The sequence below is a fragment of the Lepisosteus platostomus genome, chromosome 14, assembly GCF_059453375.1.
Source record: "Lepisosteus platostomus isolate fLepPlt1 chromosome 14, fLepPlt1.hap1, whole genome shotgun sequence".
Taxonomy (NCBI): domain Eukaryota; kingdom Metazoa; phylum Chordata; class Actinopteri; order Semionotiformes; family Lepisosteidae; genus Lepisosteus; species Lepisosteus platostomus.
In genome coordinates, this window is record NC_142624.1 from 27,314,429 (window position 1) to 27,331,750 (window position 17,322).

General features: G+C 35.4%; 1 protein-coding gene and 1 pseudogene across 3 annotated transcripts in view; both read right to left on the bottom strand.

The window, feature by feature from the left end:
- The window catches only part of b3galt1b (beta-1,3-galactosyltransferase 1b), a 113,127-nt gene that overhangs the window by 88,256 nt on the left and 7,549 nt on the right, over positions 1–17,322 (bottom strand). The window lies entirely within an intron of this gene.
- On the bottom strand, positions 8,312–8,423 carry LOC148649143 (U2 spliceosomal RNA; annotated as a pseudogene).

Below are 17,322 nucleotides of genomic sequence, written 5' to 3' on the forward strand. Positions count from 1 at the left end.
ATTAACAGACTATTGTTATTACTAGAAAAGGATACCTAATATTTAATATTTTACATTTTGTATAAATAATCTGTGTCAAAAAAGTAGTTTCATAAAGTATCTTAAAATGTTCTGCCATAAGTGATTAACTGCTTGACCATTTTTGCAACAAGTCTAAAGGAACATTCAGAGAGAATTTACATTATAAGGAATTTTAAATCTGGATTGCTTTCCAAATGCAAGTCAGCATCTGTGAGCGTGGCAATCTTTCACTTTCACTCTGGGATGCTGTGTGTTTTTTCAGGATTGATTAAAATGTTTGGTCATGTCTATTCGGAATGTGAGTTTCGTAAAAGTAAACATTTAAACATTTAAGTTAATTATCAAATTCAAGTTTATTTCTTTCTCTGTAGTTGTGCTCAACCAATCTTCCTCTGCTCATCTTGTCCGATTCATTTTTACAGTACATTTTTCCTTTATAAGGTGGACTGTTCAAGCAAATTGCTGGTGACACCATCTATTAGAAATAATGCTGCCATTTTGAGTCCTTCAAGTCTCTACCTTCACTGTCATGAGTCCCGCTGCTGATTTCAACCAAAAGACTATATGAAAATAACACACTCTTGAGTTGATACAAGCTGAACAAAGATAATTCATGCAATGAATATGCAATGGGAATATGTAATGAAATACATAATGAATCTAATAAATTAAATAATGGCAATAGCAGTACCTCCATTTAATTGTATTAGTTCTCAGAGCTATATAATGTCTTGTTACATTAAAATAGACCTATTCTGAGAAAGTCACTTGTGAAAAGTAGTTTGATTTTTCATACATATGTTTGTTTGTGGGGCATTTCACCAAGCTCAGCAAAACCTTTCAAAAATTAAGTTTCCAGTAGAACAACTGACATACAATACAGACAATTTTAGGAACTGAATCCCAAGGAGTGCCCAAACCATATTTCATTACAATTGAATACCGTATAAAGCCACGTTTTGAAGACCTTGCAAGCAGTTCAGACTGATGATCATATTCTGCTATACTGAATATTGACATGTGCTAGCTGATGAAAAACATACTGTAAGTATACCCAAAAGCATATATTTCTATGGAGTGTACACATTGGTTTTCTCTTTTCTATGAAAAATACTGCATATGAATCGAGAGAATATATACATACTGTAAATTACACTAATGTATTACTATTATTTTTACTGCTTGACATAACCTTTTACAAAATTAATTATATGTACATAGACAGACATAGAAGTAAGAGCACTCTAATATAAATACAATAGGGAAATGTACTTCAAACCTTAAATCCATGAGGAAGCAACATGATTTTGAGTCTTCTACTGTTTTGTAGGTCAAAAATGAGAATTGTTGCTGGGATGTAAAGCAAAGGAGCAGTAAAAAATAATCAGCACTCCCCTGCAAAAATGGCATTATCAGAGATTACAGTTCAATTTCACATTTCCCTCTGTGTCACAGTGGTTTTATTAGAAAAGGTCAACAGAAAAAGTTAATGCAATGCAATGTGCATTACATAAGGCTACTTCATTGCTCTTTTATGCAACACATTTTATTTGTTAATTCTTCTGCTGTTAAAAATTGCTCGACAAGTTAGGCTTCCTAAGTCTTCACCTTCTTTTCTAGACAAACGAGCACGACAAACGATTGCTGAAGAGGTTGTTTCGGAAAGGGTACAGTACCAGGAAAAAAAAGGGAACTCTGTCTTGCAAGGTTCTGCAACATGTAATTACAGCTTTTTTCTTCAGTTTTCACAACAATAAAATAATTACTATTGGTGAAAGAAAACCAAAAACGTGTTTGTATATTTTTACAGTGTGCTGTTTTCTGCTACACTTATTTTGATTAATAGATTCTGTGGTGTGTGAGTCAATACCATATCATTTGCTATTAGACATATTTTTCTAAATTCTATTACATCCACAGAGTCTTGATACAAGTAAGATTTTTGGCTCTTTTACAATACTGTTATTTTAGAATTCTCTTTGACATTTTGCACACAAATCCATAACATCCAGAGACATTACCTCTGTTATCAAGGGTAGAGCTAGAATGAAATCCAACAGATGCAGTGGTCCTCCAGGACTGGAGTTCGGCATCCCTGATCTACATGAATACAATTCCACCCGGACCAGATGGGATTCATCGGGCATGACAACGTGAAACTAAAGCACTTCAGACACGTTTTAGACACTACAGGTCTACTTCATTGGAATATCTTTAACCCAGATGGTCCAGGAGAGGAATGTCTTATAGTAGGCTAGGAGGTGAGTTGCTGAGCAACCAGTAAAACCAGTGAAGTCACTTTCTTGGTGTACAACCTAGCTCAGATGTCGACAGTTCTATGTCATGTTTAGACTGTGACTGGTATTCCCCTAAATAATGGTGTCTGAGACTTGTCGGGTGCCTGTGAATGTGCTGTGTAGTCACTAAGGGATTTTAATCACTCCTCCAGTCGATGGAAAACTCCCTGTAAGGCATTATGGAGCTAACAGTATATCACATGATGGCTGCCTTTGACAGCTGGATGTGACAGAGCAGTGCATGCACAAGTCCTGATTCTCCCCAAGCAATACAAGGTCCAGTAGTTTGGTCAAATTCTAATTAACGCAAGAAGACCATAAATATAAAGGGATAGAGTACTTAATATTTTAATGTTTAGCGTTAACTTGCCATACTGAGGAAAAAAACAGCCTTACAGCCTTAGTCATAAGGTCATGGTTGACACCCCCCCCCCCTCATTTACTGTATGAGGAATGAACTAGGGAGGTTGCTGCAAGGGTCAAGATGGGTGTGGGGGGAGGGGTGTGAAAAAGTTGGGAAAAATAAGAGTCAAGGGTGCTTGACAGGTGGCATTGGAAACTTGGGGGGAGGAGGAGGGAAGAGTAAAAGGCTGATATTGCACCAGTTAAACACCAGAGGAGGGGTGGAGGGGAGGTAAGACATATCAGCCGTGAGTGGTGCAGGTACAGGGGCTGGCAAATGATGAGAAGGAGGAGCCCGGACGACATGGTGCAGTCAAACCCCCAGGGCAGAGTGAGCTTCAGCAACTGGTGGGGAGGGCTCCTACAGGGACAGCACAAAGCAGGATTGAAGAAAGGGAAGAGACGAAACAATGAAGACAGGCTTAACCAGTAACGGACAGAAAGGGGGAGAAGGAGAGAGTGAGACGAGCAGGGACTGAGGAAAGGGAGGGCGGACTGGGAAGGGCGAAAGGGAGAGGAAGTGACTGTGGCTGTTCCACATTTTCAAGGAGAGGTTAGGACTCTAAGAAAAGATCACACATCACAGCAGGTGCAGAGAGAAGGCTGTTTTCTGTGGAAAAGTTAAAGATCGAAGAGCTGCTTGTTCAACAAGAGGCAAAAAAGCTCCTGGTTCGGAGAAGGCAAACATTGATTGGATCGTCAAGTCCAGCCACCCTAGAAAAGTTGGCAAGTGTAAGGAGAGGTAATGAGGTTGGAACCAAGATTAATTTATCAATGCAGATATGTATCAATTAAAAATTAAATGAGTTTGAGAAAGTACTGCACAGTAAATTCAAATAATATTTTTAACTTTTCTTGTGGAAGTGGCCATAATGCTTTTTTAAATCAATACAACAACACTGAAACCAGAACATGACATTTGGATTAATGTGTCTGTACACTGCATAAAGGATAAAACATTTTGTTTTTAAGTGCCATTTTTTAATAAAGAATTATATACAGTATACTACATCACGTCAGCTATAACTGTCATTTTTGTCTGTCATTTCCCTCAATGACATTCAATACGTATAGTACCTGCCTTGTCATTAGTCAGACACTGCTGCAGAGAAAACTCTTTGCAGTATCATAGTGCTGTGTTCAGTCTGATATATGGCACTCTTGAAACAATATATTGTATTTTATATGATATTATATGGAGGCCAGTGGTTACAAATAAAAACAGCATCCAAGGCAAGCTGTAAAATCTGTTTGCCAAGTCACAAGGGAATTCAACCCACTAGAGATCCCAAAACTCATAAATCACATTAAACAAATATGCTTTAATCGTATGACTTCATATAAACAAATGAGTTTTTAGCATTAAGACTGATCTCTTGTAAGTTATGCAGTTTTTTTTTTGTAGTGATACAGTATATTAAGATGGCAGACAGGCGATTTGTACCAGCAGAGAAACAATAATACAGTATGAATAAAAGTATGTCCAGCACTATATTTTCTTTGTTCCTAAATCCAGTCATGTATCAGAATACCAATCTGTGTTTAACATTCTGCTATGAGAGATTTCTATGCATTGTGTAGCACTTAGTAATACTGAACCACAATCATAAACTGCACAATCTAGCTTCAGAATTCCGTCATATACTGTATTATACAAAGCAGTTTCACGACTCATCAATATGCATTAAGTATAACCACCTGCTGTTAGGTGTATGTTTATGAGTTGTGTTTGATTGCTAATGTTTCCTCATGAGACTTCCATTCAAGCAGACAGTAAGTAGATGCCTACAGAGACTGAAATGACCAGCTTTAGAAGGAAACAAAAATGCAGCTCTCTTCAAAAATAAACTAAAAAGGAGGAATATGGGCTATACTCAGGACTCCAAGAGTTATTGGTTTTATTTTAAGCCTGCACCAGCTTTCACCCTCAATAAATTAAAGCACTCAATATTGTACCAGGAAGGTGTCTGAAATGAATAGTGAATTTGGCACCAAAGATGTTTCCCATTTCTTAAGGACCATCCTGTGCCCTGAAAGCACTGATTGGATTCCTGACATCAAGAGACTCCCGAGCCAATAAAAAATGATAGAACCTAGCTAAAAAATCAAGACCAGGTTCACTCAATGCAACAATACATCTCCTCTTTCTGCAGATATGGTACTGTATATACAAGCATACATTAAATTATTTAAAAATGAATAATACCATGGGGATGTCATGTTCCAAGGTGCTACATCATGTATAAGTTTTGGCAGTTGAGGAACCAAGTACCTTTTTTAATGTGTCACTTTTCTGTTATTCTTGCTAAGCTCAAGAATCAGAAATCCCCACATTCTGTGGGAAAAAAAGATTTGCTTCCTTGATAAAAAAAAAGCAAGAGAAAGAAGCCTAGTGATTCAGCAAATGCCTGTTTTATATGCTTTCGGCTGAATAAGTCATTTTTAAAATGATCACCTGCGGTGTATTTTGCAGTCTAAAGCTCATTTTTCACTTTGCACAAGACATAAGTTTGAAGCAAGTCACAGTGTGTTTGACACAGCAGTCCTATGCAGTGTGAATGATCACCTCTTGAGAAAAAATAGCAAAGACACAGAGAACAAAACAGCTTCCAAAACACTGAATAGCAAAGACAAGAGCTGAAAAATCTGTTGCAGTCACTATACCTGACCTCTATCTGGCTGAAAATTTCTACCAAAAAACAGCAGTTCTATGGCTTAAATAGGCACTGTCCTTAAAGGTTTTGAACTTATCTTAATGAACAGTCATCTGTTTTTGTCTTGCCACTCTCTCAGTCATAACATTATTTTCCAAGGTATGAAGTGTAAAAAACCGCAAACCTGATTATCAGTCCCACTTTATTGCTTTAGTTACTTTTTCGCCTTCCATTGGATTGACTTTTTCACATTTTGCTATGAAAGTTTTACAACACTCCTTTGACCCTTTTCGAACATCAGAAGCCTCGAAAGGTAATGAGTCTTTCAATGGCTTTTTATTATGATCATTTCAATGCTCAATAAACTATAGCCTCTGTCTCCATTAGTTTTAGTAACTGTCTCTGAATTATTACTGATCAGATATAGCCTGTGGCCTAGAAAGTACTGTGCTTAATTAATACATAAGTAAAAATTAATGATATCATCACTGAAGAGTGGGTGTTCAAAACCAGGACACCCCACATAGCACTACTTCCTTTTTTCACATGGGCAAAGGATACAGATGCAGGCACTCAGAACATGGGTTAACACTGCTTCGTGAGAGGCTCTGCAGCACAGTATGGTGTACTTTGGCTGTGTCATTCACTGGGCAAAGATAATCGATAGGTAGCACTTGTGGTGTGTTAGATGTGAATGAAACGACTGCTTCATTTAATGTTTCCCCACTGTAAGTCTTTAAATCCACTGCATAGGGAATATGAATATGGAATTATGTAACTAAAGGGAAATTCTGGTAGCTCAAAATAAAAATAACAGCAGTAATATCTCTTAACCTAATAATATTAACTTACAAAAATAAATACATCATACAGTACATACTGAAAGTACTGTAGTGGTAGCTTAAAACAAAACAAATGAAAGACAACAGTATTCCAACTTCTTCAGAAACATACCGAGGTTATTTTGGAAAAGTTGTGCTGGCGTGTTCTAAACAAAAGTTTTTAAAACGGTATAATGTTTTAACCTGTTCTATGAATACTTGCTGTCATTATTGTTGTGAAAAAAAGTGGTACTTTTTAAAAACCATGCATATGGAATCGTGTAACTTGGTGTAATTTTGGTAGCTGAAAATATTAAAACTATTAATTTATGGATATATATAAATATAATATATTTATATATCTGGCAGTGGTATGTATTCCACTTTCTTTGCAAACATCAAATTCCTTAGCTTGTTCACTTGTGATTATTTTAGAAACATTTTGACATGTTCGTTTTAACTATATTTTGCATTTGTGATTGCTGAAATGGAAAACAAAAAGCTTGACCAAACAAGTGGTACTGTACATGGTTCAGAGGTAGCATTGTCGCCTGCTGAAAGGCACATCTTGAAGACTCAACAGACTACAGAACAAGCTGTGATCACTAATGGTGTAAGATGGCTGAGCAGCTGGAATGAGAGGTTTTGACTAATGTAGTCCAACATGTACTGAACCTAATCACACTTGATCACATACCGTGGTACTGGTTTCTGTTTAGCACTTCTCATCAGTAGTGAAAATGCATAGCTTATTCATAAAGAAGTAATAAGTACATAACATAAGGCACTTGCTATTTGGATTTACAACTAGAAACCTCTTTATAAGCATTGCTTTCCATTATAGCATTACAACTTTGAGTTAATAACTACATTTCTTGTTATTTTAAATTTAACCGTGCCGCTTATACCAGCTCTCTTTGAAGAAAAGAAATAAACATTGTTTGAATGCAGAACTATGAGATTCATTTTGTTGTTAAATCAGCCATTGGAAGTCATGTATACTTATAAGAAAACAAAAATAAAACAGAATGCAAATTCACAATTTAACATTTAGAATTAGCAACAAGGAGCAACATGGATAAAGATATGGATGTGCATATTTAGAGAAGAGTAAGGAGTTGTCGATTGCTAATACGAAGATGTGTAACACTTTGCAGAAACATTGTTTCATTTCAGTTTAAAAATTCATTATCACTAATAAATGAATAAAACTATTGATGGCAATGTTTCATCTATGACTGGACCTGCACCAAAACATACAACACCACTTTGCAACGTGTGAATCATATTTTTACAGAATTTACATCAATCAGTATTTGCTGCCAAAATTCCATTACATTGCCCACATGTGTGTTTATTTACTTCTAATATGAACACTTGGTAGTTTTTCCAATACTCATGGAAAACTAAAAATAAAAACATGTAAGTATACATAAAATTATTATCTTTTAAAACCAAAAGAGAGCCCTCTAGTGTATTTTTCTTACAGCATCATAGTTGTTATATTTTAGATCCAAGAGGAATAATATATACCAGAAAGTTTATCAGTAGGAGTATTCATATCCGTCTGTGTCTAAGTTATTTAAATATATAATAATAATTGCTTACACTTATATAGCGCTTTTCTGGACACTCCACTCAAAGCGCTTTACAGGTAATGGGAACTCCCCTCCACCAATGTGTAGCCCCCACTTGGATGATGCGACGGCAGCCATATTGGGCCAGAACGCTCACCACACATCAGAGAACAGACTGATGAAGCCAATTCATAGATGGGGATTATTAGGAGGCTATGATTGGTAAAGACTAGAGGGGACATTTGGCCAGGATCCTGGGGTTACACCCCAAGAAAATGGCCAGGAGTTTTTTAATGACCACAGAGAGTCAGGACCTCAGTTTTACATCTCATCCAAAGGACAGTGCCTTTTTACAGTATTGTGTCCCCATCACTATACTGGGGCATTAGGACCGACACAGACCGCAGGGAGAGCACCGCCTGCTGGCCCCACTAACACCTCTTCCAGAAGTAACCTTAGTTTTTCCCCAGGAGGTCTCCCATCCAGGTACTGACCAGGCTCGCAGTTCCTGAGCTTCAGTGGGTTGCCACATGTGAATTGAAGGGTGACATGGCTGCTGGCAATACATGGCCCCCTCATAGAAGACCTATCAGATATTAAACTGATAAGAACAGAAACTACACTTGATCTGAGCCATAGGCCAGAAGCGATCATATTTTCCAACCATATATTCCATGTAATTGTATATATTCCAATATCTTAGAATTAGACAGCTATCTGTGCTGCTTACACAGCTGTAAGATGCAGAAAACAATCAGGTGGGTGCTGTACTTGGAGGATGAGGTAAGTCCCTTCATATACGCAAAGTGCTCTGGGATCCTTCAATATGAAAAGCACTACATAAATGCAAAGAATCAGGTAATAGCAAGGACACCGATAACATAAAACACTTAGCTAAAAGAACAATAATCACGAACAATAAAAAAAATCAAGATGGCAATAAACACGATCCAGTTAAAAAATAGGATTATAATGAATTGCAAGCTGTTATATTTTATTACATTAACATACACAGTATGATATTTATATATTGGAAAGGTTACGTGAGGAATAAAAAATATTTCAGCAGATACTTTAATTAATAATAAATGTTTTATTACTAAAGTACTAGTAGAGGAAAGGTCCAAAGACACATATACTAAATCCTTGGACTGGCACAATATATAGACTTGTAAATATTACGTACAAAAAAGGTATAAAATAGGCCAAGAGGTAAGTGATCAGGCCAGGAAGACCAGCTTAGTGTATCAGAAGTAGGGTAAGTCATAACTGTCTCTGATCCTCTTCAGTGAGAGTTCCACCTTGGTACAGCCTAAAGCTCTCATAATTTGACCCTACTCTTTGAGAATTAAAAGCTAATGCATACATTTGAATACTGAAAAGACCAAAGATGGATTTAGGGTCCAAGGACTATTTTTGTATTTTAAGGAATATGTATTTTCTTTTAGTACTAATCAGACAGACTTTGGACATCTGTGGGATGATTAAGGGATATGGTTCTCAGAATGTATCATCGGTTATTCAGAGCAGACTGTTCAGTAGACAGTATTTCTGTTGTGCAGAAATCAATCATTACCTATCTAACAGTGTACCTCTTTTAGTTTCAGTGTTCTAAAATATGTGTGAGGGCAACAAAAAAGCCAAACTAAATTAGAATATAATGTTAAAATTTAGATAATGATGTAACATGGTACATGTTAAAAATGAAGAAGGGACTAGTAAGACCTCAATTAATATTTTGTGTACAATTTTGGTTGTCATGTTCCAAAAAGGTATTGCAGCTCTGGAATTCATTCAGAGGAGAGTAACAAGATACTGTACATTGCATTGCACACATTCACAGGATAAAACCTAAAACTTTTTAGTCTCAGAAAATACTTTGAGGGAACTTGATTCAAAATCCTTAAATGCATTGACATAGGCATCCCAATGAATCTCAATCTTCAGAATCTACAGCAAATTATGAAGTCAAAGACACAAGTGTAGAATACATGGAAGTGCATTAAAGACTGAAAAAATGAAACACTTTTTTACACAAAGGGTTTTTGAGAATCTGGAACATTCTGTTTAGCCATGTTATTGAAGCTAATACCCTGGCTTATTTCAAGAAATGCCTGGATGAAATCCGCAGATCAATTTGGCTAGCAAACAAATGACTTAAATGGCCTCTTCTTGTTTGTTTCTTACTTTTTTACTGTATATACAGCTGGTGAATTCTTGTTTTTTTATTTTTTTTCCACTGGATTTGTTTACCATCTGCAAAACGAAGGCAATCTTTTCTTCTCATATTATTTCTCCCTTTCAATCCCCTAAAGTAAATTATCCCAACATTACAGTGCTGCAGAGTTTACCTCACAGGTACTGTGATAAGTACTTGAATTATCTGTGTTTCATACAAACAAACCAACCAATACTGTATACTTGAATTATTTGTAGGTGTTACATTAAAAAACCCAATAAAGTATTTAATAAATATGAATGAAAACACCCTTAAATCGTGAGGCTTTGTTATATTCTGTGGAAGGAATTAATGTATTTTTCCATGTAGCATAGCAGCTAGTGCTTTAAAAGTGCATTTTCCAATATAATTGTTCAGGTGTATTGTCATAAAGGATATTGTAGTTTAAAAGATTATATTAGTGTGCCACAATCCTCATAACTTTGGAAACATTATCTCACAAGCCTGTAATATCAAATCACCAAAGTATTATTTTTTAGTAATATTTTTCCTCCAGGTAAGCATACCAAGATCATGATAACTAATAATCTCGCTTGGCAAACCCGAGACCTATTTTTTTACAGACAATTTAGACAATTGTTATAGAAGTATTCCAAAAGGAGACAAAAGTGGTCTTTAAAAAAATGTAGAAAGGCTTTAGAGTGAAAATTTATAGACTTATTATTATTCATAAGTGCATGGTGCATTTTAAAAAGTTTCACTTTTTGGAATCAGGTACGGTAATTCAAATCTTGTTTCTATTAATTTTATCACCATGTTTTTCTTTTTCTCATTTATGGTTAAAGGTATTGACAACATTGTATTAGAGCATGTTATTACAAAAGCACCTAAGCTGAACACCTGTGACATTTTTGCTGATATAAAATCAACCTTACTTCTTGTCTGTATGGGAAATAGATGTTTTGTATTCACAAATGTTGGACCACAGCTGTGCTAATTTTCATGATCATTGTATTCACCACCAAATGGTTCTATTGACAATGGAAGTGGTTTTATTGACAACGTCTGTTCAGTCACACACATTTTGACATTAGTGAGTGTTTGGGAACTACAGTACAAGCACTTTTCAACTACAAACACTTACAACTTTTAGAATTATAATTCTTTAACTAACATCACTAAATCACATCAACTAACCTGCCTCTAATAACTAAAACGACCATTAAATTATCTCAGTGTGGTCCATGCTTACTTTAAAGAATAAAATGTTTAATACATATGGAAATGATCAATCAATGCGATCAGCATCATTGTGAAGTATGCATATACAACAGAAAATTTGAGTTTCACAGCACAAAACACACTAGGTGATTTTATAACCTTTAAAATCACTCCTCAGGATAAGACCCCATTCCTCATTATAAGTACTATAGATTCTAAACTATGTCTTCATAGAGAACACACAAACAGCATTTTACTACATTAATACGGCAGGTATAGTGCAGTCTGTGGGACAGTGGAGCACAATCAGTTAATAGGTTAAAAAAAGCTAGGTCAAAAAAGTGAAGTGATTCTCATTGCTGCTGGCTAGGAGTGTCCATTATCCCTTTAAACAAAAAAAACATTTTCAAAAATAAAAATAACAAATACTTTGGATGCTGTTTTAGAGTCTCTCTTAAAGTGAAAGTTCAATGATTGAGATAATTTGTGTCTGTCCATTCGTTTCATGCAGTAATATAATTATGAAAAAATGTTATATGTATACATTCAATCCTAAACATTTATATAACTGTTTTAAGTCTCCCATAATCCCTACTGTGAAAATGTCCAAATTTTCAAGCCCAAAGGAAGAGATGCAGCCATAAAATGTAGGTTTGTGAAATTCTTGACTGGTATTGCGTGTACTCTCAAGTACAAGTGTGTTTTCCTGAACTACAGCTTTATGCTAAATAGACAGGGTAACTTTACCCTGTTCAATTAAGGACAGTATGAATGCAGCATAGTCTTTAAAGAAAACACTGCCAAGTGAATCTGGAGACTGTTAGATTCTAACAATATTCTCTTGAGGCATCTGGGGTTATAACTCTAATGCATCAATGGTGAAAGATATTACTACAAAACGCAGGGGCTGAGGGAAGCAATGAACTATGTCTGACTTCTATCACATGTTTACCATGTACATCTGGCATCCAATCTTCCAAAAAGATTTTTAAAAGATTAAAAGCAATTAATTAATAAAGTTTTTACAGTGGTCCATAACCACTCATTCCTATTTTACCACACAATAGGTTAATAGCTGATGATAGAGAAACAGTAAGAAAATCTGGGAGCAGTGCACTATGAATAATGGTTCTGTTTGTAATTGAAATGGTGCTACAGGTGCTAAACAGAAGGAAGCAACAAATTATGCCAAAACAGCCTCTAAGGTAAATCTCAGTAATACTGGTGCAGCAGAGAATTCAAAAACTTAAGTCTCAAATTATCGACTTTAGAAAAAAAAAACACAAATGAACTTATATCCTCTGTGTAGTAAAGTGATTTCTGTATTAAAAAGTCATTTAGACCAGCAATGTTAAATGACTCGACAAAAAAGAGCCCTGAGGGAAAAATGGAGAAAAAAACAGTAAAATCTAAAGAACTCGTCACCATGCAATTACACCCCCACCGATTCACTGACTCACTTAACCCCAGAACTGCTGTGAACATTGGATAACACTGAAGCCATACGGACAAGTGAGAAAATATTCTAGCTGCATGTACGCATAACCCAATTACAATGACCATTCAAGGGATATTACTTTTCATACAAACTAAGTGAAGTGGAAGAATTTTAGTATCCTACTCACAAAGTGTTGCATGAAAGAAACATATTGTATTACCCACATGTCCTTCCTGCTATTTTTTAAATAGTCTAATTTGGCTGTACTGCTGTTTTACAAGGACAATATCCAAATAACCGCATGAGTAAATAGGTTGTCTCATGTTCATTAACCTGAGTCACTACATTATGTGCCCAAGAGATACAGTAATATGCAGTGGTTCTAAATATTCTTAAAGTACCCTCTCCGAGTATCTACTGTAAATAAAATGCTATTAAACTTTTATGAAATATTACATTCCTACCTACCTAAAAATGACCTAATTTGATATGATCAAATTGTTGCTTCAGATTTTTATTGGATAATCTAGTTTTAGAGAATAATCATGTTAATATAAATGTACCTTAGTGAGTACTGATTAATTTGAATTCACTATACTCACATCAGGAACATCAGAATACCTTTCTTTCATTTGTATGTACTGTATGTTGGCATTTATAAATAAATTAATTTAAATAAAGATTATAATTTTTTTAATATTTTTTTGCAAGAATTTTATTTGTGTTAAAATGAACACACATCATTCAATGCTATTTAAAAAGAAACTAGAACCTCAAACAGTGTTCCCTAAATACAGTATCTTCACTTAGAACAGTGTAGAAAAAAACAATGGTATATTTTAAGTCCTGATACTTTTCAAGCTGTGCCTGCAATTTTGAGTCTGATATGAACAGAAAATATATGCACAGACACCACAACACACTCAAGTTGTTATCAGTGGCTTCCAAATTGACTTCAAGTAAATTTCTATTTCTGCAGTACAAAACAGAATCAAATATACGTCAATAAAAACTGACATTTTCTTGTTCTGATTCACAAACTGTCTGACTATAGTGGAAAGTCTGACTGAGTGGAAAGGGCAAACATACACATACCTTGGCCTAAACCTTGTGTCTGTGTGCTCATTAGCTTGGGTGTGTAATAAGTTGGTAGAAATCAGATAACAATGATAGACACCATTAAACTCCATTAGGAGTTCATGCTAATCTCTTCCCAATGGAAGGGGAGGGCACTTGTACATGAACATAATGATGAGGTAAATCATGCTTGATTACCTAGCAAGACAGATAGTATGAAATGATGTTTTGATGCAATAAGAGTCTTGAATGCACTAGAGTTTTACCCTGCCTGGTACAGTGTTTCTCAAAATGGACCCGTTGTCTATAAAAGATGACACGCACATATCATTTCAGAAGATAAATGAATGGATGTGAGTCTTTATATATTTTACATAAAGGCAAAAACAGTGATCAACATCAAGGTATAAAACTACACATGTACACCAAAGAATGCAATAAAGTATGAATTTGTCAAACAGACTTATAGCAAACACTTTAAAGCAGAACTGTAAAGATTTGTTGAGAAAATTAACCTTTAACAAACTCTTAAAGACTTTCATTTGTCTGGGAACTGAAACATTTGACTGAAATCTAATGCATTAAAAAATGGTATTCTGATGTGATAGTTAAATGTTCCCAATCTTTGTGACAGCAAATATTAGAGACATACTTTGTAGGCAAACAGCAAAAAGATCAAAAATGAAATGCAATTCAGTGTGTCATAATGTGTTTTGAACTCATAATGATACAAAATCTAAAGTATTGTCACAGTTTCATTTGTATAATAATAATTCACATGCATATAACACTTTTCATGCCAGAGAATCCAAACAACATTATTGTACATATAGGAAGAGACCCACTTTATCCATGACAGAAGTGCAGCACCCACCTGAGTGATGCATGGCAGGCACTATGCCCCAGTCACTCCACTACACAGTAGAATAGGTACTGAAGTGAGAAATTGCTTTGCTGATTGAATTAAGGGGGATTTTAAGTAGGTCAGATTGTGTAAATCCAGAATGCAATTTATCCAGGACACCAGGGTTAACACCACTAGTCTTACAAGCAGTGCCATGGGATCTTTAATGACCACATAGTTAGGACCTCCCTTTAACATGTCATCTGAAGGATGTCTCCTCCTTCAGTACGGTGTCCCCTGTTGCCACACTGGGCCATTTCTGATCCAGAGGGAAGGGGGACAGCTATTGCTCCACAAACACCACTTAAAACAGCAACCTTAGAGGTCTTCCATTACTAACGAGACCCAACGTGCTTAGCTTCTGGAGGTCTCATTAGATTAGTCTACAAGGTAAGTGATACTGTACAAATGTATTTCAAATATATTTAACTCATGCAAAATAAGTGGAGCAATATTTGCTTGTTATGAAAAGTGTAACCAATTGTTTGCCAATTAAGGAGAAAAAAGCCACAAACTGAGAAACAACACAGTCAGGGTGTAGATGGATTGCTTATCATTTGTTTACAAAGGATTAAAACAGAATAGATATAATTATAAAATATAATACAAATATAATATAAAATATAGTTGACAGTATAAATGGAAAATTAAATTATAGATATTAGATGCCAGGATTGGTATGCTTGACTAGGTTTTAGAACCCAGAGGAGCAGGGCATGGCCTAGCAAAGTAGCAGAATACCTTCTCCCCAGCTGTGAGAAAGGAGTCCAGACAGCACAGCTTGACCCTTGAGTAGTCAAGTGCCTTAAGGATTGCAGAGAGATGTACAGTCTCTATAGTAAAGTAATGGCAAACTGGCTGTTACTGGGTGAGGGACACAAAGATTTGTTATATTTGTTTGGGTCCCTGGCCAAACAGGATTATCTGCCAGTAGAGTATTAGAAAGAACAGGGGAAGAGTTTTAGAGATGTGAATCAAGGATGAGATAAGCTAAAAAATAAGGTAAATCTGGGCACTACGGAGTGAGTGGAAATGAATTTGAATACTCCAGTGTCTGGTAGTGACACATTAGAGGAAAGACGTAGTGACAAGCAGCAAGAGAACTGCTGTTTAAATAAAAGTCTTTATACAGTACTTATGCAAATTTCTGTTTGAAGTCAGTTGTATTGTAGAAGCTTCCAGTTGAGTGATGTGCAGGAACTAAAACCACATACAGTACAGCCGATTTGTAATTTCAATTTTTATTCTATTTTATTTTTTATACAAAATGTACATAAACATGCATCTGTGTTCTTGTACTGTATGTTGGCCAATGTTGTTGAGACCGTAGCAGGGTAAGGGTTAGTTTTAGTGGTGGATTAGAAGATATTTTAAATGCAAGCCTAATACTAAGCTTAATGCTGACTGTAACCATAATATTTGTACTAATCAGCAGCTATTTCAAAATAACATTGTACTTATTATTATGAATTCCATTATTATAGCCAATGTATTGCTTTATTTATGTTGTTTATATACTGTACAATGTGTTTATTCTCATTTTACTGTTTTGAACACTACAAGTGTGGACCTGCACAGCAAATATGAATATTAAAATATAGAGGAATAGAGATACTGAAGAGTACTGAATGATAATACCACTTTTTGCTGTCCTCTTTTTAAGTACTGTATGTGGAAGAATGTGAAACATGGAAACCCAGGTATTAAGTAATAAAGCAAGGATTTAATTATACACAGGATGCACACCAACAAACAAGTTTCCTTATCTTACTCAAGTTGTTTCTTTATTAGACTGCTTGATTTTTTGCTTTGTTGTGCAATTTCAGCACAACACAGTTGTATTGTTGAATTATGTCTGTTCAATTTTGAGTTAATTGTCCAAGCACTCATTGAACAAAAGCAGTTTGTGGTATGTGGGATGCATATCGACAAGGGAACAAAATGGCAGACTGTCAAGTATCTTGGTTAATACAGAAACCCTATCGTGTCATAATATTACTGCACTGTTGCTGTAATTATACCTACAGTTTGGAATTAACAGACCAAACAGCTTTTATTGAAGAAAAAATAGGATTTCTGGTCACATTCTGAAAACCCCTTGATGACCCTGCATTGATGTAAGCAATGTAAATGCGTAGAGAACTTCAGGTCAGTTTGTGAAGTAGTCTCCAAGGCTATAGTAGTTTGACTGTTGTGAATAAAACAGCAGTAAGGCAGATATTATGGTTTATGCGGGTTTATTTATTTAACCATATTTTAACTGTATGGGCACCTGTCAAACTTCATAATTGACATATTTTGTTCAGACATAGTTTGCTGTACAGAATGTATATCAATAAGAAAACAAATGATTAAAAATTATTTTTGCATTGCCATTAGAACAATACCTATCAAATTTTGTGTTAACTGATTAAGTCTTTGAACAGAAATGGTTTGCATAAGAGTTTCACGGAGCAGTGTATGATCCAGTGTGGTTGAGACAATTATCACAGCAACTTGAGGTGTGTGTAAGAAACACCTTTAGTTGCTTGTATAATCTGCCAAGTTTCAATCTAATAAGAACAGCAGTTTCTAGGGCAGTGTGAATCTTGAGAGCAAAATCGTTGAGAACAGCAATCAGGGTATGCTAACTAGGATGATAGCTCCCAAATATGCAATTATTTGGACAAATGATTTTTAAACAACAGGCACTTATTTTACTGCATCCCAACGACAAATGGAAATAAATGGA